This window comes from Monodelphis domestica, chromosome 1 (genome assembly GCF_027887165.1).
Source record: "Monodelphis domestica isolate mMonDom1 chromosome 1, mMonDom1.pri, whole genome shotgun sequence".
NCBI classification, from domain to species: Eukaryota; Metazoa; Chordata; class Mammalia; order Didelphimorphia; family Didelphidae; genus Monodelphis; species Monodelphis domestica.
In genome coordinates, this window is record NC_077227.1 from 129,244,673 (window position 1) to 129,270,194 (window position 25,522).

Consider the following 25,522-nt stretch of genomic DNA (forward strand, 5'->3'; position numbering starts at 1 on the left):
CTGCCATATAATTGTCAAAGAATGTAGTACTCATTTTTTTATATATATTTTGTAATTTCACAAAACACGTGGGGAGCAGGGCAAAGCCACAAACTTTCCATAAGGTCTTTTTTTTTTCTAATCCAGGAAGTTGTTCCTTAAGGGAAAGGATATTTAGAAACAGCTCTTCCAGCCAGGACTTTAGAGTCCTGTTGCTGAGATTTAAAACAGCTGTTTTCTGTCTATCAGAGTCACACAGCTGGGAAGTATCCAAGGTCCTATTTGAACCCAGGACCTTCTGTCTCTAGGCCTGGCTCTCAATCCGCTGAGCTACCCAGCTGTCCCTTAAGATTAAAGGGAAGAAAAAGAAAAAACTGCTGATTCCAATTTAACTTAAGGAGAAAAGAGAAGAGAGAAAAAGTTTTTTATACTCACGTGTTGTAGCAGCTGTGTTTTTAAGCCAAGTTTTTTGTTAAAAAAAAAAAAGGGACTAAGTGGTGAGACGGTATAGTAAAAAGGCAAGGAATTTAAGAAGTTTATTGAGAGGATTCTTTAGACTCCCGTGTGGTCAGCCACAATGTGACAAGGAAATCACTTTAAAAGACTGATATATATTAATTTAAGGTCGCCAAGGAATTCAGCTATGTAATTCCTAAATGAAAACTCAAGTCACCCGTCACCTTTTATAAAGTTTAATTACAAACAGGAGGAAGAAAGGAATTAGAGATAGAGAGAGAGAAAGGGGAGAGAAGGGAATAGGGCTTAAATACCCCCTCTCTTTAGGCTGGGCCAAAGGGCCCAAGCCCTTAGATAGCTGGGGCAAAGAAATGAGATCAGTCCCTATTACTCACGTGACCAAAATGGAGAAACAGTCTCAAAGGCCCCCACCTTCAGCTTCCTTCAGAGCAAGCTTCTCAGAGCACACTCCAACCACTCAGACCAACTCCTCAACTCCCCTCCTGAGTCTTCAGACCCCTCTATCTTTAAGGAAACCATCCAAGTTCCCTCCCCTCAGTTCTCACATCTACCAATCACTGTCCATCAATTTCCCTGTGCCAATGGAGGCTCTAGCTTAACCCAGGACCGCCCAGAGGTCTCTGGCTTTGCACATGTCTGTTGAAGGTCATATTTTCAAATAATTAAATCTTTGATCCTTTGCTACAACCCTTCCTAAATCCTGTTAACCTGAGTAGGGTAGAGATTGGAATAATTAAATGTTGATCTATGCTGCAGCCCTTCCTCAATCCTGTTAGGACTGAGTAGGGTGAAGATTGATTCCAAGTATCTCCATTGTATCAATTCTAAAATCAATCATGACTCAAAGAAATTCCTGTTCTATGCTTAAGCATAGGTCAAAGTCCTTTCCATTGTTCAGCAAAAGGTTTGTGTCCTAAAGTAATCTTAAGAAGGGAGGAGGAGGAACCTCCCATGCCAATGGTGTTCACATTCCAATAGACTATCACTAAGAAAATTTCCAAGTATGAAATTTCCCAATGGTGAAATTTCCAACATTTATAAGTCTAAGGAATTTTAAGGTTTACACCTCTGGGCCAGCAAAGGTGCTGTTCAGAAGGGTGCACCTGGAAAGCAACCTGGGCCAGGCTCGGGGCGTCCAACATAGATGGTAGGGAGAGAGATGGGGGAGCCTGGAGCCCCATGGCTGGGTCCTTCCATGGCTGGGTCCTTCCATCACAGTCTCACCAGAGGCTTTTGCCTCAAGACACATCAAGACCAACTCAGTTGAACCTAATCCCATCAGGAGTCCTCAGAGCTCAGGGAGGCCAGCACCCCTCTCCCCCTAGAGTGCAGGGCCTCCCAAAAGGACAGGAACCTTGGGCCGGGCAAAGGCACAGGGGTACCTTGTGGACAGTGTTGTGGCAGGCTCAGAGTGTGGAAGTAAGGCAGTAGAGAAGCAGCCAGAGAGAACTGAGAGCAGTAACACCTGGAACTCCAGCAGGCAGGGGAGGGCAGATCTTGGGCTTCCCCGGGAAGACAGCGCAGCTGTGAAGAATGGACAATTTGCCTGGGGCTAAAGCCTTGGATCATCAAACCCATACACTGAGAGCCAGCCCTACTCACTCCGATTTCTGATTGGAAAGGGGAAGAAAAACCATAGAGATGGCAAACAGTACAAGGGGGCAACAGCCTCCAAACACCAAGAAAAGCAAGAAGAAGGGGGTGTCTTTGGATACATTTTATGGACCACAAATACAAAATAAAGAGGAGATAGAAGAGGAAACACAAACAAATACTCCAAAACCTTCCAAAAGAAATGGAAATTCTCCACAAGCTCTTGAAGAATTTAAATTGGAAATTATCAAAAACATGGAAGCCTTCTGGCAGGAAAAATGGGAAACAATGCAAAAGGAACTCAGCAATCTGAGAGACCAAAATATGCAAATGCAGAAATAGCTCAAAGCCTCAAAAAACAGGTCAGACCAAACTGAAAAATAAAACCAGTCTTTAAAGTTCAGATTCAGACAACTGGAAGATAATGATCTTGCAAAAGAGCAAGAATTTATAAAGCAAAGTCAAAACACTAAAGAATTAGAAGATAACATAAAATATCTCACTGACAAGGTGACAGACCTGGAAAACAGCGGAAGGAGAGACAATCTGAGAATAATTGGTCTACCAGTAAAGCCAGAAATAAACAGTAATCTTGATATCATAATGCATGATATAATCAAAGAAAATTGTCCAGAGATTCTAGAACAAGGGGAGAAAATATGCATTGAAAGAGTTCACAGAACACCCTTTACACTAAATCCCCAAAAGACAACTCCCAGGAATGTAATTGCCAAATTCCAAAGCTTCCAAGCAAAAAAAAATCTTACAAGAAGCCAGAAAAAGACAATTTAGATATAAAGGAACACTAATTAGGGTCACACACGACCTAGCAATTTCCACTCTGAAAGACCATAAGGCATAGAATATGATATTCAGAAAAGCAAGAGAGCTAAGTCTTCATCAAAGAATCAGCTATCCATCAAAACTGACTATATACTTCCAGGGGAAAGTATGGGCATTCAACAAAATACAAGATTTCCAAGTATTTGTAAAGAAAAGACCAGAGCTCTGTGGAAATTTTGACATCCAAACACAAAGAGCAAGAGAAACTTGAAAAGGTAAATATGAAGGAAAGGGAAAAGGAGAAAAATGTTATCTTTTTCTTTTATTCAAACTCTCTTCTATAAGGACTACATTTATATCAAATTATATATATTATGTGGGCAAAATGTAATCTGTAACTCTCAAAAATCGTATGCATCATTAGAGTAATAAGAAGAATCATGCATAGGGAAAGTTTGGGGCATCAAGACAATATGGAGAAAGGGGGGTTGGATAGAAAAAGGGGGGAATCATTGCTGGTACTAAGATATACTCCAAGAAATAGAAAAAAAAACTAAATAGAATAATCTTTCTCACACAAAGATACACATGGGAAGGGGAGGGGAAGAATTCTCCTATAAGGAGAGGAAAAGAGTTTTTACTTAAACCTTATGCTCAGTGAAATCAACTCTGAGAAGGAAGAGCATCTTTATCCATTGAGATCTTGAATTCTATCTTATCCAACAGGGTAAGGGAGAAGGGAAAACCAAGGGGGGGTAGAGGGGAGGGAACACAAAAAGGGAGGGAAGGAGACAGGGGAGGGGAAGGGAACAAAAAGTGAGGGGCTAGAACGGGAAACCTATCAAGTGAGGGGACTAGGGGGACTTATTTAAAGTAAATCACTGGCTTAAAAGGTTATAGCTAAAGAAGAAAGGTCAGAATTAGGGGAGGATATTAAAATGCCAGGGAATCCACAAGTGACAATCATTACTTTGAATGTGAATGGGATGAATTCACCCATGAAACATAAACAAAAAAAATCAATTAGAATCCAAAACTCTACCATATGTTGTCTTCAAGAAACACACATGAGGTGGGTAGACACTCACAAGGTCAGAATTAAAGGATGTAATAAGAAATTCTACTCCAGGCCTTTATCTTTATTCTATGTGTCTCTCATTCTTAAATGTGTTTCTTGTAAACAACATATGATTGGATTATGGTTCCTGATCCATGCTGCTATCCATTTCTGTTTCATGGGTGAGTTCATCAACTTCACCTTCACATTCATATTCATATTCACATTCACATTCTCTCTCTCTCTCTCTCTCTCTCTCTCTCTCTCTCTCTCTCTCTCTCTCTCTCCTCTCTCTCCTCTCTCTCTCCTCTCTCTCTCCCATATCCTACTTTAGAAGACTAATTTACTACTGACCACTGCCTCTCTAATTTGCATATTCTTCTGAGTCCCTCTCATCCTATCCCCTTGCCTTTTCTTTTTTAATCCATACACTTTTCTAAGAATCTCTTCCTTTTCCTATCCTCTTTCCCTCATATTTCTTAATTTAAGAAGACCTTTGTACCTTTCTAGATATATGTTATTTTTTCTTTAACCCAGTTCTGACAAGATTAAGGTTCCCATACTACCACTCTCCATTTTCCCCACTTCCACTGTAACAGTTCTTTTATCCATGCCCCTTTTGTTTGAGGTAATTTGCTCCATTTTACTTTTTCCTACCCAATTTTATTTTTTAGGATCATCTTATCATAATCAACCCCAAGTCTTCTATCCAGGTATACTCTTTTGAATTAGCCTAGTAATAACATTATTAAGAGTTGCAAATATCATTTTTCCAATAAGAAGTGAATGGTTTACTGAGTCTGTGTCTCAGAAAGATAATAAAAAAGGGGAAAGGATAAAAATACTTGTAGCAGCTCTTTTTGTAATGGTAAAGAATTGGAAATTGAGAGGATATTCATCAATTGGGGAACAACTTATAATACATGTTGGTGATGGAATACTCTTGTGCTTTAAGAAGTGATAATAAACAAGATGATTTCAGAAAAACCTGGAAAGATCTGCAGGAACTGATGCAGAGCAAAATAAGTAGAACTGGGAGAACGTTGTACACAGTAACAGCAATATTAGATGATGACCATCTGTGAAAACTTGGCTGCTCAACAATATAATGACATGGGACAATCCTGAAAAACTTATGATATTAAATATTATCCACATCCAGAGAAAGAAATGTTGGAGTCATCTTTCACATCAGTGTATTTATGGTTTTATTTTGGGTTATTTTAATTATGTATTAGTGTGCTTTTACAACAATGATCAATATGGAAGTGTGCTTTGCATGACAATAAAATTAAAAATTTAAATAAAATAAAAGAAGTAAACACTTAAAAAAACAAACAAAAAAAGACTTCAGCAAGTGATCAGGAGGGTCATTCATTATGATCAAGTAGGATTTATACCAGGAATGAAGGGCTGGTTCAATATTAGGAAAACCATCCACATAATTGACCACATCAACAAGAAAACCAACAAGAACCACATAATTATCTCAATAGATGCAGAAAAAGCCTTTGATAAAATACAACACCCATTCCTATTAAAAACACTAGAAAGCATAGGAATAGAAGAGTCGATACTAAAAATAATAAACAGTATATATCTAAAAACAGCAGCTAACATCATCTGCAATGGGGATAAACTAGATGCATTCCCAATAAGATCAGGAGTGAAACAAGGATGCCAATGATCACCTCTATTATTTAACATTGTACTAGAAACACTATCAGTAGCAATTAGAGAAGAAAAATAAATTGAAGGCATTAAAATAGGCAAGGAGGAGACCAAGTTATCACTCTTTGTGGATGATATGATGGTCTATTTAAAGAATCCTAGAGAATCAACCAAAAAGCTAGTCGAAATAACCAACAACTTTACCAAAATTGCAGGATACAAAATAAACCTGCATAAGACTTCAGCATTTCTATATATTTCCAGCACAGCTCAGCAGCAAGGATTAGAAAGAGAAATCCCATTCAAAATCACCTTAGACAAAATAAAATACATAGGAATCTATCTCCGGAGAAACACAGGAACTATATGAAAACAACTACAAAACACTCTCCACACAACTAAAGCTAGACTTGAGTAATTGGAAAAAACATTAACTGCTCATGGGTAGGATGAGCCAATATAATAAAAGTGACCATCCTATCCAAACTTATCTATCTATTTAGTGCCATACCCATTGAACTTCCAATTTTTTTTTACTGAATTAGAAAAAAAAAACATAATAAAGTACATTTGGAAGAACAAAGGATCAAGGATATCCAGGGAAATAATGAAAAAAAAATACAAAGGAAGGTGGCCTTGCACTCCCAGATCTCAAACTATATTATAAAGCAGTGGTCATCAAAACAATTTGGTACTGGCTAAGAGACAGAAAGGAGGATCAGTGGAATAGACTTGGAGTAAGTGACTTCAGCAAGACAGTCTATGACAAACCCAAAGACCCTAGCTTTTGGGGAAAAAATCCACTATTTGACAAAAACTGCTGGGAAAACTGGAAGACAGTGTGGGAGAGTTTAGGTTTGGATCAACACCTCACACCCTACACCAAGATAAACTCAGAATGGGTGAATGACTTGAACATAAAGAAGGAAACTATAAGAAAATTAGGAGAACACAGAATAGCATACATGTCAGTCAAGTGGGAAGAGAAAGACTTTAAAACCAAGCAAGACATAGAAAGAGTCACAAAATGTAAAATAAACAATTTTGATTACATCAAATTAAAAAGTTTTTGTACAAACAAAACCAATGTAACCAAAATCAGAAGGTTAGCAACAAATTGGGAAACAATCTTCATAACAAAAGCCTCTGACAAAGGTCTAATTACTCAAATTTATAAAGAGCTAAATCAATTGTACAAAAAATCAAGATATTCTCCAATTGATAAATGGGCAAGGGACATGAACAGGCAGTTTTCAGCCAAAGATATCAAAACTATTAATAAGCACATGAAAAAGTGTTCTAAATCTCTTATAATAAGAGAGATGCAAATCTAAACAATACCAAGGTATCACCTCACACCTAGCAGATTGGCTAACATGACAGCAAAGGAAATTAATGAATGTTGGAGGGGATGTGGAAAAGTAGGGACATTAATTCATAGCTGGTGGAGTTGTGAATTGATCCAACCATTCTGGGGGGGGCAATCTGGAACTATGCCCAAAGGGCGATTAAAGACTGTCTGCCCTTTGATCCAGCCATAACACTGCTGGGTCTGTACCCCAAAGAGATAATGGACAAAAAGACTTGTACAAGAATATTCATAGCTGCGCTCTTTGTGGTGGCAAAAATTGGAAAATGAGGGGATGCCCTTAAATTGGGGAATGGCTGAGCAAATTGTGGTATATGTTGTTGATGGAATACTATTGTGCTAAAAGGAATAATAAAGTAGAGGAATTCCATGGAGACTGGAACAACCTCCAGGAATTGATGCAGAGTTAAAGAAGCAGAGCCAGGAGAACATTGTACACAGACACCGATACACTGTGGTACAATTGAATGAAATAGACTTCTCCATTAGTGGCAATGCAGTGATCTTGAACAATCTGCAGTGATCAAGGAGAACAAAAAAACACTACCCTCAAGCAGGGACAAATGGTGGGAGTAAAAACACTGAGGAAAGGCAACAGATTGACTACAGGGGGTGGAGGGAATATGATTGAGGAAAGACTCTAAATGAACACCTTAATGAAAATACCAACAACATGGGAAAAGAGTTCGGACCGAGGTCACATGTGATACCCCGAGGAAGCATGCATCGCCATTGGGAGGGGTGGTGGGAGAAAAAGAAAATGGTCTTTGTTTCTAATGAATAATGTTTGAAAATGACCAAATAAAATAACGTTTAAAAGGGGGAAAAAAAGAAAGGAAAGCAAAAAACAAAACAAAACAAAACAATGTAGTACATATAGGATACAGTGTAGACAGTAGTCTGAGAAGGGAAAGCATGATCTGCTTGAGTGACTAGAAAAGATTTCCTATAGAAGTGTTCTCTGAACTGGATCTTAAAGGAAGTCAAGAAACTTAAAGAGTCAAATGGGAGAAAGCAGAACATTCCCAGGAATGGGATATTGCCAATGCAAGGGTGTTTAAGTGGAAATACTTTCACGTTTAGAAGATTGCAAGTAAGCCAAGAGAACTTGATAGTTGACTGAGTGGAAGAGACTAATGTGTAACAGGACATGTAAAGCTAAGAATAGGGCAAGTTTTAAAGAGCTTTGATTGCTGCCCTTCCCCCAAACAAAAGCAAAACCAAATACCTTTACATACCATCACAGAGGTAACAGGAAGTCAATGGAGCTCATTGAGCAAGGGAGTGATATGGTCATATTTAGTCTAGAAAAGATCAATTTGATAGCTGAATGGAGAATAAATTCGAATTGAGAGACTTGAGAAAGGAGACTGTTCTGAATGTTATTTGAACTTAACAACAGTAATATAAGCATGGATTAATGAATAGAAACCAGTTTTGGAATGAGGAAGGCTTGGGATTAAGTCCTAACTCTGTGACTGCAAAATCATTTGATCTCTCAGTGTTCTGGTAACTCTAAGACTTCAAGTTGCAGTTCATGCCAATCTTTAGAGGAAGTTTTCTCTCTAAGAGTTCCTTGTGCCAGTCAAATCACATATTTAGTAATATCTCTCCTTCCTGTTTCTGACTCTATCTGTCTCTGTTCTTGTTCCTCTGATTTTCTCTCCTCTTTTCTGGGTCTTGTCTGTCTCCATCATGTTTGTTCTCTCTCTTTTTTATGTCTCTGTGTGTCTATCTATACTCTCTATCAACAGTGCTCCTTGAATCTGTTGTACTCTCTCTTGGTCTGTCTGTTGTGTGTTTGTCATTCTGTTTGTGCCTGTCTCACCTTGTTGTCTGTCACACTGGGTGTAAGTGCATTTGTCTCTCTTTCTGTGTCTGCATCTGTCTGTCTATGTCTGTGTTTGTGTCTGTTTGCTGGTGTCTGTTTCTCCAAACAAAAATAACATGAGTTAAGTATTGCAACAGTATATACATAAAGATTTTAAAACTTGTGGTATCTGTGGAATTTTGTTGATTGAACATTGTTTTGAGTATGCAGGCCATCTGTTGTAGATTGGTTTTCTTTCTTTTTCTGAATGTAGAGATTTTTCTTACAATCATATTTGTCTTAACAGAATTCTATATTACAATTCTATAATACAAACTATAGATAAACAGATGGCCTAGAATTAGGTGAGGTTAGTCTGAGACAGTTCCTTAAAAGAAATGAGTACTAAGGGTGCTGTAGAAAGAGTTGAGGCACATGGGCTTGCTAAGAGAATAGAATGTCCTGATTGTGGATAAATATGTGTTCCGGGAAAATTGATATCACAATAGTACCTTTTAATGTGTTCTTGTTATGTTACAATAACAACTAAAAAGAAAATGCACAGTTATGGAGAGGATGGAAAAGTTGATTTGGGGGCTCTGAACCTGTCTGTCTGAATAGGGGAAGGCAGAATTTCCCTTTCCAAATGACTTGCCTTTTCCAAATGGGAGCTTTTCATGACAGCTATGACAGACCCTCAGTCACTGCAGTGGCATCTCAGCTATTCCAGGTTTCATTCAATGAGCAATGATCTGGCACCTAAGACAGAGAAGGAGCCACAGAAAGAAGGTAAATGATTACATACCAGGCATTTATCTCTGAGGTTGTCCCCTCAGCAAAACCAATTACTGGCCTTTTCCTCTGGGACGTGCATTGAGTATCAACTTCTTGCTGGACAGAGTAGGGAGGGGTCAAGATGCATTGCAGAGATATTCATGAATATGTCCAGGACCCCACAGCTAGGTCTTTACTATATTAGAACTTAGGCAAGTTGAGAAAGTTCAAAGGATATTCTAAAATAATTTTAAAATATGATGTGTGGAAGAAAAATGTCCACAATAGGGACTTATTCAGGTGGTTTTAACCAAGAGACTGGCTGGAACTGGAAAGAGAATTGATCAAATTGATAAATGTCTGGGGAAGAATGACAAATGAAATACTTGGTGTGAGATAAAGGGAAGTATTTCTCAAGGCAACACTGAAGTTATAGAGCAGGATGGGTCTCATTAAAAAATAATAGTTTTAGAGCTGGGATGAACCAAAGATTCCTTGTGCCTATGCAGGAATTCCCACAATAACATCACTAATAAGTCTATGTACTATTCGTGCTCGAAGAATCTAAATGATGGGAGATACACTACATTCTGAGAATTTTTTTTTCATTTTTACTTTGAGCCTTCACCTGTCTCCCTATTATTATCTCCTATTTGTCGCTCAAAGCTCTTATTCCTGAGGCCAAATCAAGCAAGTCTAATCTGTCTTCCATAAAGTAGCTCTTAAATCATTTGATGACAGCTTTGGTGTCCCCATCCAAGTGATCTCTCTCTCATCAAGGTTAAACTTCTCCAGTACTTTGGCATAATCCTAAAATTGCATGACATCCAATCTTCTCATTGTTTTGGATGCTACCTTCTAGACACAATTCAACTTGTCTGTATTTTTACAGAAAAATGGTGTCTAGAATGAAATGATATTGTGGTCTGAGCAGATCAGAGGTTTCTCTATGATCATGCTGGATATTGTGCTTCTTTTGCTGTAGTTAATGATAGCTTTTTAGGGAGGTTTCTATATCTCGCCATTATCACATCATGAAGTTCACTAAAGTAGTTCTGATCTTTTTTTAAAGAAAGTATATTCATATTTCTTATACTACCTTAATTTCCTTCTCTCCCCATTCCTGATAATTATGCTGCTACTAGCCCTGGAAATGAAAACACTGAGGCCCAGCCTTAATTTGTGTTAGGCTATGATGTGTTTACAGTTGGTGGTACTGGACCTAGAATCAGGGAGATTTAAATTCCCGAGTTCAAATCTTCCCTCAGATACTTCCTAGCTGTGTGACTCTGGGCAAGTCACTTAAGCCTATTTGTCTTAATTTCTTCTTTTGTAAAATGAGCTAGAGAAGGAAAAGACAAACCACTTTAGTATCATGGTCAAGAAACCCCCAAATAGAGTCACAAAAAGTTGGACATGACTGAAAAATGACTGAATAATGATACTGTATTTTTAGTTGTCATGCTGCGAGAATGGGAGAGAGCAATATCCCTCCCACATCCCTTTAGTCATAGAATACTACTAGCCACCTAGAAAAGTCAAAAGAAGAGAGAGCACTGGGAAGCTGCTTCTCATTTTTGACAGATGCACTAGGTTATCACTGTTAGAGTTGGGAATGGACTAAAATCCATCTATGGTTTGCCATGCAATATAAAAGTTCAAAATTGAAGTGAGCCCCAAAATATACTATGTCACAACCTGAGCTTTCTATGGGGTGTGCTCTAACAAGAGTACACTGGAAAGAACTTCTATTCCCAATCCCACTCCCACCCCCAGGCCACCATTATACTTGTAGAAAAAAAGAAAGAAGGAAAGAAATCACTAAAACTATTTAAAAAACCAAGAGAGTCTGATAGTATATATATATACTGTTTCTAATCCAGAGTACCCCAATTCTCCTACATAAAAAACAAATATCTCTACAAAGGAAGAAGGGGTTGCTCAGAGCCTATATGGAGGAGAGACAACAACTTAACTAAAATCTCCAAAAAGGAGGGGAAAGGAATAATAAAAATGCAGAGGGGTGATAAAAGGGAAGACAGATAAAAGGAGGCAGTAGTCAGAAGCAAAATGGACTCTTGAGAAGGTACCAAGTGAAAAGAGAAAGAGAAGGATAAAAAGAAGAAAATGGGATGGAAGGAAATACACAGTTAGTAAAAAAATCACTGAATGAACTTACCCTTAAAAACTGACATAAATAGCAAAATGGAAAAGAAACAAGAATCTAACAATATACCACAAATACACACATGAAACAGAAAGACATAAACAGAGTTAAAATAGAGGTCTGGAGTAAGATATCTTTTACTTTAACTAAAGTAAAAAAAGGCAGGGGAACAAATTATGGTCTTAGAAAAAAAAACAAGAGAAAAATATACCTTTTTAAAGAGATAATCAGGAAAAGTACATTTTGCAGAAAGCTGCCATAGATAATGAATTAATATAAAAATAGTGAGTTTCTCTGATAAAGGTTTTATTTCTCAAATGTATAAGTGAACTGAGTCAAATTTATAAAGCAAATAAGTAATTCCCTATTTGATATAGATGTTCAAAGAATGTGAATAAGCAGTTTTCAGAAGAAGTCTAAATGATTTATAGTCATATAAAATATTCTAAATGATTATTGACTTTTGTTTTTTGTCTATTGTTTTTCAGCCAGTTCAGTCACATATATTTGTTCTTGAACCCATTTTAGGTTTTCTTTTCAAAGATACTGTAGTGGTTTACGATTTTCATCTCTAGCTAATTTAAAATGAGGAAACTAAGGTAAACAAGGTAAAATTACTTGCCCAGGGTCACTTAGGTAAAGTGTCTAAGAACAGATTTGAACTCAGGGAGATGAATCTTCTTGACTTTGGGCCCAGCATTCTATCCACTGTGCCAAGTAGGTATCCTTCATTATTAATTAAGGAAATGCAAATTATAATAACTTTAAGGTACCATTTCATACCTCTCAGAAATGACAAATGTTGGAGAGAATCTGGAAAGATAGATACACTAATGAAGTGTTAGTGAAGTGGAGAACTAGTTTGGAATTATTCTGTAGCAATTCTGGGAATAAATGCAAAACTATACTCAAAAGACTATTAAACTGTATGCCCTTTGACCTAGCAAAACCACTAGTAGATCTGTATCCTAAAAAGATGAGATAAACGGAAAAAGACTTAAATATAAAGAAATGCTTATAGCAGCTTTTTTTATGATGGCAAAGAACTGAAAACTGAGGAGATACAGATCAACAGTGGAATGACTGAACAAGTTGGAGTATATAATCATGATGGAATACTATTGTGTATAAGAAATGACAAGCAAGATACTTTCAGAAAAACCTGGGAAGACCTCTATGAACTGATGCAAAGTGAAGTGAGCAGGACCAGGAGAACAGTGTATACATAAAGAGAAAAGATAAACAACTGTGCAATATTTGGCTTTCTAATGTAAGATTAAAAACTAATATCCAATACTCCAAGTATTATATTTTTATAAGATTTATTAATAATAACCTGAAATAGCGGAAAGTAATGGCCTTAGTAAAAGGAGTTTCCCAGCTACACAAATGGGAGAGACAGACAGAGAGAGAGAGAGAGAGAGAGAGAGAGAGAGAGAGAGAGAGAGAAGAGAGAGAGAGAGAGACAGACAGACAGACAGACAGACAGACACACAGACAGACACACAGACAGAGAGAAAGAGAGACAGACAGAGAGAGAAAGGGAGAGAATGAGAGAATGCAGAGCAACACAACTTTATCAATACAATGTGAGAATGTAACATGAAGACTGTAGTGGTCGATTTTAAAATCGACCACTACAGGATGAAGGAAAAGGGATTCTGGGAGATCAAGTCCAAGGGTACAAAATTCTATTTATACTGTGATCCTTTGGGAGACTAGTCTCCCCAATGGATCATTTAAACATAGCCAACTTATAACTTTAAAGATTTTTAAATAAAGGTATATATAATATTGCAGTTTCTAAAGGGAAATTAAAATAATTTGGGGGATAAGAGGGAAATGAAAGAGAGTAAGAAACAAAACAATGATTTCTATATACCCTTTGTCATAAGAGTGTACATTTAAAACAAATGTATTCAACCCCCCACAATTCAATTTCACCATATCCCAAAGTTTACTCTGGATCTTGCGGCACAGTTTATGTTTTCTGCAGGCATCTTCATGATATCTTCTCCAAACAGTTCATTTTCTTGGTTTGGGGAGGTAGCAAGTTTCTTATCCTAAAATTATTGTCAAAAGAATTTAAACTTTGAATTATAGTATAATAATATATTACCCTCTGAGGAGGATATTGACAGACACAGACATGACCGAGGGATACATGCCTGAATTTTGAGTTATATGAATCAATTGGCAAAAGAAAATCAAAAATATCAAAAAATCCAAATAAAAGAGAAAAAGTAACTTCTGGATGAAATATAAAATATTGAATTCTTATGTGTAAAAATTTGAAGTAAAAGAAAAATAAGCCTGTAACACATTCTTGAATTAGAGCCAGATTAGAGTGATTTATGTCCAAAAAGCCTATAGTAGCAATTATGCACTTATGCAATCAGTAGTCAGGACCACAGAAAATTTGACACACTATGAAAGAAAGAAAAGGGACTAGATTTTAGCAGAAAATTGGTAAATAGCATTCCCTTGTCTGATTTCACCTTTTCTCAGGGACAGGGAAGCCAGGATGGCAGCCAAAGTGAGGTGCTTGATAGAAGTGTGGGATGGGGAAGTCCTGTGTCTAACATATGTCAAATAGCCACAAACTTGAACTCAAGCAAGATCAAGTACTCTTGTCTTGGAACAGAAAGTCATCAATCCAACCAAGATTGGTTGGTCTCTTTGACTATGGCACTATGCAGGTTAACTTTGTGCTTCCTTGGCACTGTGCAGTGACTCTTTTTGTGTTACCTCCTGCAATCAGACACAATCATTATGCAAAGACCCATAATTAAAAAAAACAATGACACTGTTTCTATAGTCTTTTAAACTTACCCTAGTGTAAAATTCAAAACAAAACAAAACAAAACTCTTAATACTGGTGATGTGCTTTGAATCAAAAAAAAAAAAGAGGAAAAATCCCTCAAATACTATATTACACATCAAGGAGAAAGAAAAATTAAAAAAAAAAGGTATCAAAAACAAATATATATATATATATATATATATATATATATATATATATAATCTTATAATTGTTGCTATAATATGTTATCCAAGGAGAGGTAGAATACAAGGGGTTCTAACCCCAAAATGAGATCCATTTCTTTTTTAACTTGGCCATGATACACAGTGTGATTGCAAATGATTTTCACTAAGTAACAGCTTTATAAAACAGTAGTACAACAGGTAATGCACATTCAAAGAAATTCCAAAATTCCCAAAATCATAATAGCCCAGCTAATGGCAATAGCAAACAAACCCACTATCATTAGAATTCACATGAGTCTCTATTAGCCACTTGCTGTGGCTATATAGATTTAATTATAGATTTAAAAAATCTATGAACTCATGGATGCTTGTCACAAGTTCTCTAGATCTAGCCAATTTTTCAACCTTGATGAAGATATTTTTAACAAAGTCTATTACTACCATCATTCCAAAATTTGGAGGAGGAGCCCAGAAAAAACACAAACCTCTGTTCTGCTGATGAAAACCTTTTAGGATCTAAAATGTTAGCAATAATTTAGATCATTCTGGTGGAAGGATAAAGTAAGCTAAAGAGTGATAAAAATAAAAACTCATTCAGAAGCTACTAGGCTTTCCAGGACAATCATTCACACCTCCCAGATGATATAACCCATTTCAGGGTAACCAAGCTCCCTTTTGGGGTCCAAATCCCTCTGTAATGAGACTCTAACAGTGTAAAAGACCTGTCTCCAATATGTCCCATTGATTTCAATGTGGAACTGAGGACTAAATAGTAAAAATCACTTCAGATGTCTCATCCATTACATTTTTTATAAATGCAGAGATGGGAAAATACAACAGTCCTATTGAACTTCACTTCTACTACAAATTGACCCTTATCTCTTATTACAAGCAACTCAGAGGCAGGCAAATGAGTATTCAGGGTAAGGGATGCTATTAGATATCTAAAAATCACTTCTGAAGATCCCTTAAAATCAATTGAGATATTTAGCACATTAAATTCTCCAAAGGTTGTATACAGGTTGTAACCAGTTTGATGGAGTCCATCCATCATAATCTATGTGACAAATAACAAAGGCAAAATGGAATAAAAGGCCATTTAGGCAACATGTGACCTCAATGGATCTGGTGGCAAACCTAGCATCCATAAGAACTTATGGTTTTGCCACTGAAAAGGGTTTGTTCAAATTGGCTTTTACAATGATATAGCATCAGCAACAGTTGGAAGAACACTTCAGTCAGCTTCTCAACCGACCTTCTTCAGTCGACCAAAGTGCCCTTGACCAGATCCCCCCAAACCACACCATTGAACAACTTGATTTCCCTCCTTCAATAGAGGAAGTCCAAAAAGTCATTAAACAAATGAGTGCAGGCAAGATACCCGGTAAAGACGGAATCCCAACTGAGGTGTACAAGGCCTTAAATGGAAAGGCATTCCAGGCATTCCACATAGTGCTGACCAGCATATGGGAAGAGGAAGACATGCCCCCAGAACTCAGAGATGCCTCCATCGTAGCCCTATACAAGAATAAAGGCGCACGAGCAGCCTGTGACACCTACAGAGGCATCTCACTACTCTCCACTGCTGGAAAGATCCTCGCCCATGTTATACTCAACAGACTCCTGTCATCTGTTTCAGAGCAGAACCTGCCTGAATCACAATGTGGCTTCCAACCAGATCGTAGCACCATCGACATGGTCTTCACGGTGAGGCAAATGCAGGAAAAATGCCTTGAGCAGAACCTGAATCTCTACATTGTCTTCATAGACCTGACAAAGGCATTCGACATGGTGAACAGGGACACATTGTGGGTGATCCTCAGCAAGCTCGGTTGCCCAGCAAAATTCGTCAAACTGATCCAGCTCTTTCATGTCGACATGACAGGGAAAGTCCTATCTGGTGGAGAGACTTCTGATCACTTCAACATCTCCAATGGTGTGAAACAAGGCTGCGGCCTTGCACTGGTGCTATTCAACCTATACTTCACCCAAGTATTACAACATGCTGTGATGGATCTAAATCTGGGCGTCTACATCAAATACCGAAGGATGGCTCACTATTCGACCTTCGCCGCCTGACTGCAAAAACAAAGACACCAGAGAGACTCATCCTGGAAGCTCTCTTCGCAGATGACTGTGCTTTCATGGTCCACCAAGAAAATCATCTTCAAACCACTGTGGACAGGTTCTCTACTGCATCAAAACTGTTTGGCCTGACTATCAACCTCAGCAAAACAGAGGTGCTGTTCCAACCTGCACCAGGGAGGCCAACAAACCAGCCATGCATTACAAGCGATGGCATGCAGCTTTCTAACGTCAACACTTTCAAGTACCTGGGCAGCATCATCGCCAATGATGGGTCCCTAGACCACGAGATTAATGCCAGGATCCAAAAGGCCAGCCAGGCACTCGGGCGACTGTGCTCCAAAGTCCTCCAACACAGAGGTGTAAGCACTGCAATGAAGCTCAAAGTGTATAATGCAGTGGTCCTCAATTCGCTCCTGTATGGTTGTGAGACATGGACACTGTACTGGAAGCACATGAAACAGCTGGAGCAATTCCACCAACACTCTCTCCTGTCAATCATGAGGATCCGATGGCAGGACCAAATCACCAACAAGGAAGTCCTTGACAGAGCCAACTCCACCAGCATCGAAGTCATGGTCCTCAAAACCCAGCTATGATGGTCTGGACACGTCATCCGCATGGACCCACAGTGAATACCAAGAAAGGTATTCTATGGTGAACTGTTAGCTGGACTCAGGAAACAAGGCTGACCAAAGAAAAGATACAAGGATCAGCTAAAGTCCAACTTGAAGTGGGCTGGCATTACACCAAAGCAACTAGAACTCGCTGCCTCTGTCAGAAGCAGCTGGTGTACCCACATTAACCATGCTGCCACCACCTTTGAAGATGAGCGATGTCGACATCTTGCCGCTGCGCGTGAACGCCGACACCAGGCCGCAACCGCACCTCCAGTATCAACTGGCGTCCCATGCCCCATATGCCACAAACTCTGCGCCTCAGCCTTTGGACTTCAAAGTCACATGAGGGTACACCATAGATGAAACTGCACAAAGACAATAGTCATTCTCGGACAACGAGAGACTACTACTATTTTCCAGTTTGGTCATAGGGGAAGTACAAATAAAGACAATGTAATAAAACATATAATTAATAGCCAAAACACAGCAACTGAAAATGAATCAGTGTAACAGAATAGTATAGTTCAGATTAATATGTGAACTTAAAAAACAAAATTGAATTTTAAAGCAAACATTCAGCAAATACATTGAGTGTCACAGGATACAGGAATTGAATTGAATTTTTCTTCACTTTTCTCCACTTCCAATAAAGACTTGTTCACTATTAGGAGGGAAACACAACTGAAAGAGTTAACATCAATAAAGCAATGGAATTTGAAAAGGCTTAAAATTCACCTCCAGATTTCATTAAGGTTCCTTGCCTTCCCAAGTAACATCATCCATTTAGATTCATTTGGTCACACCTCTGGGGTTCCCCATACACCCACTGGGCAAATCCCATATTGGGTGTGGAGCAGAAACTGGTCAGGGCAAAATGACAAGGGGGTATAGGGAACTGAATCTCCCCACTGAATCTTAGGATTGATCAAGCTATCAACTGCAAAGTATCAAATCAATACAAATCCCTCTAGGAACAGAAGTAAGAAAAGACATCCTAAAGCTGTTAGCTGCATGAGCTCAGTAAGGCTCTCTGGAAATGGAAGCTGTTTGAGATAGGCAGGACACTGGGCCATGCTTGCAATCTCTTCTTCCTGTCAGTAGTTGGTGCTACCCTGTTATGCAATGGCTAGAAGTAAAAGCTTCACAAGGAATTTTTGGGAGAAGGGATCTAACGCTTCCCATCTTCCCTATGGGCAAAAACTCCAGGGAGAACGATAGGGTATTTGAATATGAAATATGGGTTTCTCCTGGTGTTTTTTGTCAGGAGAAAAAGAGAAAAAAATTCAGAGGCTAATTTCCTAAAACTCTGACTTAAAATCCACTGATTTTCTACCTGTCCTTCCTGTTATGTTGGGTTACAAGGTGGAAAAGGTGGCAGAGGGAGGAGACATAACCCCCTCCACCCTGCCCTGTGAAAAATCCTCAGTTGTAACTCTCTCAGCCAGGAGCCCAAGGTCAGCTTAAAAATTCAGCTTGGAAGCTAGAAGGGGGGTAGGGCTGGAAAGTGCAGGTGTGCTGCTCCATGCTTTGTTCCCCTTCTGAAAAGCAGCTAGTGCAGGCTGGAAGCCCAAGTTGGAGGTGGGGAAAGAGGATTTATGTCACCCTCCATGTAGGTCCAAAAAGGTGCTTTCAAACAGCTCTCGGACCACCCAGCATACTTCTGTGGTAAGGAGGTCAGGGAAGGAGGTAAGGCTGAGATGGCAAAAACAGCAGAGACAGCAGCAGAGTCAGGAGCAGTAGCAGTAGCAGTAGCTCAGCTTCCATGGAGAGGTGGGAACTGGAACAGAAGTAGAGCCAGGGGAGTGCAGGGCACATGGAGAGACACTGCAACTCCAGCTCTTGGCTCTTGTGGTAGGTGGAGCCCTAACACCAGGCAAACTTACTGTCTTTACTGAAAGCCTATTGTTAGGAAAAATGTGAGAATTTGTTCCTTGAAGTGGTAGCTAGAAATGTAAGATTAAAAATTAATATCCAGTACTCCAAGTATTATATTTTTATAAGATTTATTAATAATAACTTGAAGTAGAGGAAAGTGATAGCCTTAGTAAAGAGAAATTTCCAGGCCATGCATGCAGGACTGAGAGAAAGGGGTGGTGGGTGGGGAGGAGTAATTACACGCAACTTTATCAATACAATGTGAGAACATAATATAGGGAGGAAGAGAAAGGAATTTTGGGAGATGAAGTCCAAGGGTACAAAATTCTGTTTACACACTAAGATCAATATAATCATATAAGACAATTCCAAGGAGTTCATGATAAAAAAGAATGCTATCTATCCCCAAAGAGAAAACTGAGAAATTCTCAGGGCAAAACAAAGTATACTTAATATATTTTTCTCTTTCTTTTTCTTTTTGCAGCATGCCTAATAAATAAATGTTTGCATGATTTCAAACAAGGAATTAACACCATATTGCTTGCAATCTCATTGGGTAGGGAAGGTACTTGAGGAAGGGAGAGAATTGGGAACTAAAAAAATGGTAAAAATAAATAATTTAAAATTTGAAAAAAAGGAAAGGAAGTTTATTTTTTAAATTCTTTTAGGTTCCATTTCTTTTCATAGAAACTGCATTCCAGTAGCATGTGCTCGATCCTGCATTTGTGGTTTTGATTTTCTTAACGCATGTAAAAGACTTTCAGGTTCATAGAAGATCTAAAATCTTTGTGATTCTTAAAATCTATTTTCTGCTACTATGATACTGTCACTAAAGTGGAAGGGATCACATGGGACTGGAGGACATTTTGTAATTTTGCTTTATTTCATGAGTTGCTATGAGTAGCATGTTTGCAATATCCCAAAGACTGCTTAAACTTTTGTCATTATGTAACTATATACTTAACTCACTTTCCTAGAATGAAACCTGCTACACCCTCCCCTGAGAGTTTTTGGCCACCCAACCTAGTTTGGGACAGGTAGGTGGTGTAATAGAAAATACAGCCTGAAGTAAGAAACAACTCAGTTTAAATCTAACCTGAGACATTTACAAGTTGATGACCTGAGGCAAGTCACTTAATCTAGTTTATCTCAGTTTCCTAGGCTATCAAGTGAATTGAAAAAGACAATTGGCAATCACAAAGCCAAGAAAACCCCAAATGGTATCATGAACAATCAATTAGATACATTTGAATAACAATAATAATTTTGAGTAACTAACACATACATCTGTGACTGATGGGCAGCTAGTGGATAGAGTGCTGTTCCTGGAGTCAGGAAGACTCATCTACCTAAGTTCAAATCTGGCCTCAGACACTAACTAGCTGGGTCACCTTGGGCAAATCACTTAAGTGTTTGCCTCAATTTTTTATCTGTGAAATGAGTTGGAGAAGGAAATGGTAAATTACTCCTGTATCTCTGCCAAAAAAACTCCAAATTGGATCATAACAAGTCAGGTATGACTGAAATGACTAAACAACGGCAACTGCCGGGTTGGGAGTATCTTTCTTTAATGCTATCAGCTTGAGTCCCAATTCCTGTTCCCTTCCGTCCCCTACACAGTTAGTAGCTTGTGCCCCAATTTCATTTAACCAAATAAGATCAATTAATTTTCACAAAGGGACATTTATTGCAAAGGAATAGCAACAATTGAAGTGGCAACATTCTCTTTCCCCATAAAATCTCTGGTGGTCTACTTCTATTAAAATATTTTAGCCTTTGGGCATTGTGGCTCTGCTTTAACATAATTTCTACAGAGCATTAATCCCATTCATTTCACTTCCAAAAGTTACACAACTTCCTGATGAGCCCATCTCCGCTACTTCTATGCTGTGTTACTCAGGTCATTCCTCAGGCCCTTATTTCTGGACTGGCAAGTTGCAAGACAGCTTGGACTCTGACTCTGAGACCTCTTGTGGCTTGCCATTCTCACCTTTTGAAGCTCAGACTCAGAGCTATTCCTTATATCACCTAGAAGTAAGAAGACAATCCTCAGAACAGACAGAGCAACAGCATACCCAAACACTGATGTTTTCAAGTCAGATTCAAGTGAGCGGGAGTCCAAGGCTCCTCTCCTCCCCAGAAGTACATAGCAGGCCCATGGCATCCCCCTTGTCGAGTGCTGGCCAGGCAGGAAAGAGGCAGAACTTCTCTTAAGTTGATTATTGCCTTGTGAATACACCCCAGGTCTTAGCTATAAAGTCAGTTGAGATGTGTTTTTGTATTTTTAATAAACCATATGTTCAAGACCCAGAACCAGTTATAGAATGTCTGTATGTGCTACTAAATTGACAAAAGAATTCCAATAGCAGAACATTAAATACATACATATATATGTATATATTTATGCAAATTATATATATATATATATATATATATTCAAATAGAGTGGACTTCCTTGTCAGTCATACCCTGTGCCTGGCACATAGTAAATACTTAATAAAAATAATAAAAGCTTGTTTCTTAGTCTGATTGATTGATGAGTCTTTCTGTGTGTAGCTAGACTAATCCTTGGAAAGCTGACTAGTTCTGTTGCCAAGATTGTAGTTGAAGGCCTTCCAGCATGGTAGAACCTGCAAGAGCTTACACTTGACTAGTACAGACTTTGAGAACCAAAGAGCATGTCTACCCCATTGGATGTAATCTGAGCATTCACTTTCATAAAATTTATTGCAAGAAGTTATGAATTCATTTTAGTGTGGGGAGCCAAAGAAATCTGTTAACTTGGGAGTAAATAAAATTGAGCCTTAAAGTTTCTCCTTGAACAATGTCTTTCTTCCATGCCTATATCAAAAATCATTCAAGATTCATTACAATATAATAAACAATAGAAATAGTCTAATTCAACAAATCTTTTATCATCATTTTTAGTCAAGACAAAGAAAAAAGAGGATACATATTTTCCAACATATTTGTTACTATCATGGAGAATATTTAGTACAGATTACAAATTAAAGAGAAATTCTTTGTAGATCATATTTTCCAAGTCATCCTTTTTGTAGATGACATTGTGCTATTTGAACAAAGACCCAGAATAATGCGGATATTTCTGGATTCTGGCATCTATATAATTCAATAATTTAACCTAATCATCTATGCCAGAAGATATAAGCATATGGACATTTATTGTCCAGACTATGACATGAAGTTAGAGGGACAGCCTATATAACTCATTCATCAGCATCTATATTGGTTTTTTCATTCATCTAATCCACATATGCCATTTGTGAGTATTTATGCATGTATAGGCACATATATGTCTAAACATACACATATGTGTTAGGAACAGTGAGTTTGATTAATTTTAATTAGGTGAATGTAATAATGAATTGTCCTTAGCGAATTATAAAACTATTTCGACTATTCCAAACTTTTCTCTGTATCAAAGATCTATTTAAAAATAACAGCACCCTACTGGTGTGTTATGACTTTGAGTTGTGGGACATCATATTTAAAGAATTAAAAAGTAGTAACATTCAGATGGCAAAGGTGAGGAGCATGGTGTATATTGCAACTTATTAAAGATCAGAACCTATGAAATAAAACACAAGAAAAGGCTCATCTTTATTAGTGTGATAAAGAATATGAACTGGTCAAATAGCAATAGGAGGGATAGTTGACGTTGTGTCCATGTGCTTCCCTGGTATCCTCATGTTGGCCAAGGTAAGGTCCTTAGCATGTTGGGTGGATTCCTCATGGTTAACCTGTGGGAAGAAATGGATAGGCGTAAATGAATTGGCAAATGTATCCTCAGAGACATTATTCAGGCCCACAGATCCATTTCAGTATTGCGTATAGGATTTGTGCTTATTACATGTAATCTTAATACATTTAACCTATCTGTAGACTATTGAAAAAAATAAGGTTATTGTCTTAGCTATGGCACCTCATTTATGGTATACTATAATATAAATTAAATGAATAAGAGGTAATCACAACAATGTCTTCTATCCACTATTCTCAAGAGGTTCCATAATAATGTAACAATGTTTAGACCTTTATCTTCTCTTCCCAGAGAATATCTTATGGAAATGGACAATAGGATTCAGAAGATATGGATTCTAGCCCCCTCTCTGTCCAAAAATAGCTGAATGACCCTGGACAAGTCTTTGAATTTCTGTGAGTCTCCATTCTATTTAAATTTGGAATAAAAAACGTATTGTTTGCCTCATAAAATTGTTGTGAGGATCACTACAAGGAAAAATGCTTTGTAAAATTGCAACAATCTATATAAATGCAAGTCACTCATATTTATCATCCTCAAACACAATACAATGAGTTACTTTTATGTTTAAACATCTTCCTGTCTCTAGAAAATATAAGGTACAGAAGAAATTTTCATAGCATTCTCTAGTCTAATATTATGAGGTTCCTAAATTTCAATTCTCCAAAACTTTTTCATACTCTGGATTTTTGTACACTTACCCTAAAATCTTGGGGAAAATCACTTATGAAAATCTTGGACTTATTTCATGTGTATGGTCTTCCAAAATTGGTGAGTAGAAAAGATACTCAATATATAATATAAATCAGTTATAGAACAGTTTTTAATTTCCTCCACACTGGTATAAATTGTCAGAAAAACAAACAGCTATGACATATAATTAAACTTTTGATATATATATATATATATATATATATCCCAATGACCTAGTCAGATTTCAGGTAGCAGATACTCATTTCCCTTCTATAGCAAGCATGTGGGAGGGTCTTTTTTTTTCTTTCCTTTTGCTTCCAGGAGAATTCATTCTCCTCCATACTTAAAAGTTGGAATTGAGATCAAGATTTTTTTCTTTTATAATATAACATTGGTAGAATCTTGATTCATAATTTCTCATATAAATATGGCAAAGTACAAAGATCAATTCTCCTTTATCTTACAGAATAGCCTGTTAGGATTCCTCACCTCAGGTGCACTTTTATAATTCATATCAATTTGACTTAGTAACCATTGTCTGGGGGCGGGGGGGGGGGGGGGGTTGGGATTCTCGCCTCCAGTCAAATGAGAGAATTCAGTTGCATAGGCTCCCATATTATCATCACTGGGCACGCCAGAGCATGATGTAGGCATTAGGGAACACAGCAGACACAGGAAGCATGGAGTGCTTGCCAGAAAGGCAGCAGTAGGGCCTGGGGCTGCAGGCAAATTGGTTTAAATACAAGCCATTTCATTACTGAGTTCAGCACTGTTTCTCCTCGAGGTCGGCAGGTTGTTATGGCTGCTGTGCCCATTAGCTGAGGGAAGCAAATAGAGGGAAAAATAATCTTCATTATGGCATCCAACTACAGTGAGAGAGAATGAATTGCAGGCCTTGTGGGGAACATTTGACTGTTGAATGAGTAGTAACAGTAGATAATCAGGGAACTTAGGTTATGTTGCTGAGGGATAAACAAGGATGCTAACATAGAGTGGCTGACAAAAAGATTATGTCCAGCTAGTGAGTGGAAGGAGGATGAGAGTCTAGGAAAGAAATAAAATTTCTTGTAAGTACACAGAATACTTAGCAAGCTTGGAGTCAGTGGTAGTGAGACTAGGCTTATTCAAGTGGTTATTGGGTAAGGGCAACATACACTGAACTTAGTAGAAATCCTTGATATATATAACTATACTGCTGTGAACCAGGCAATACTGTTAACCATGTGATTGATCACCTGGCATTTATTAACAGCTTACTCTGCAGCAGGCACTGCATTCAGTGCTGCCAAGATAGAAATGAAACATCTCCTGCCACTCTGTAGTTCATTGCAGGATAACATAAATGAACGAGTGAATTTCTATCTATATATCTATCTATCCATATCCATATCTATCTATCTATCTATCTATCCATCCATATCTATCTATATATCTATGGATCAGGAAATAGCAGGTTGCATATAAGCGGAACAGTGAAGAAAATTTGGGATTCTATGCTATGAAGGTGAAGTCAAAATAAATTCAAGCATGTGAGATAATGGAAAGGCATGGAGAGAGTAGATAGAAGATTATGTATGAGAAACAAGAAGATGGCTAGTTTGGCTGGAAATGGAGAGAAGGTATGAAGACGAAGAATATCTCCATCTCTGTCTCTATTTCTATCCATCCATCCATTTATCCACCTATCTATCTATCTATCTATCTATCTATCTATCTATCTATCTATCTATCTATCTATTCTGAAAATATAGGTCGGGGAGAGGTGACAAAGAGTTTTAAAAGTAAAATGGAAAAGTTTGT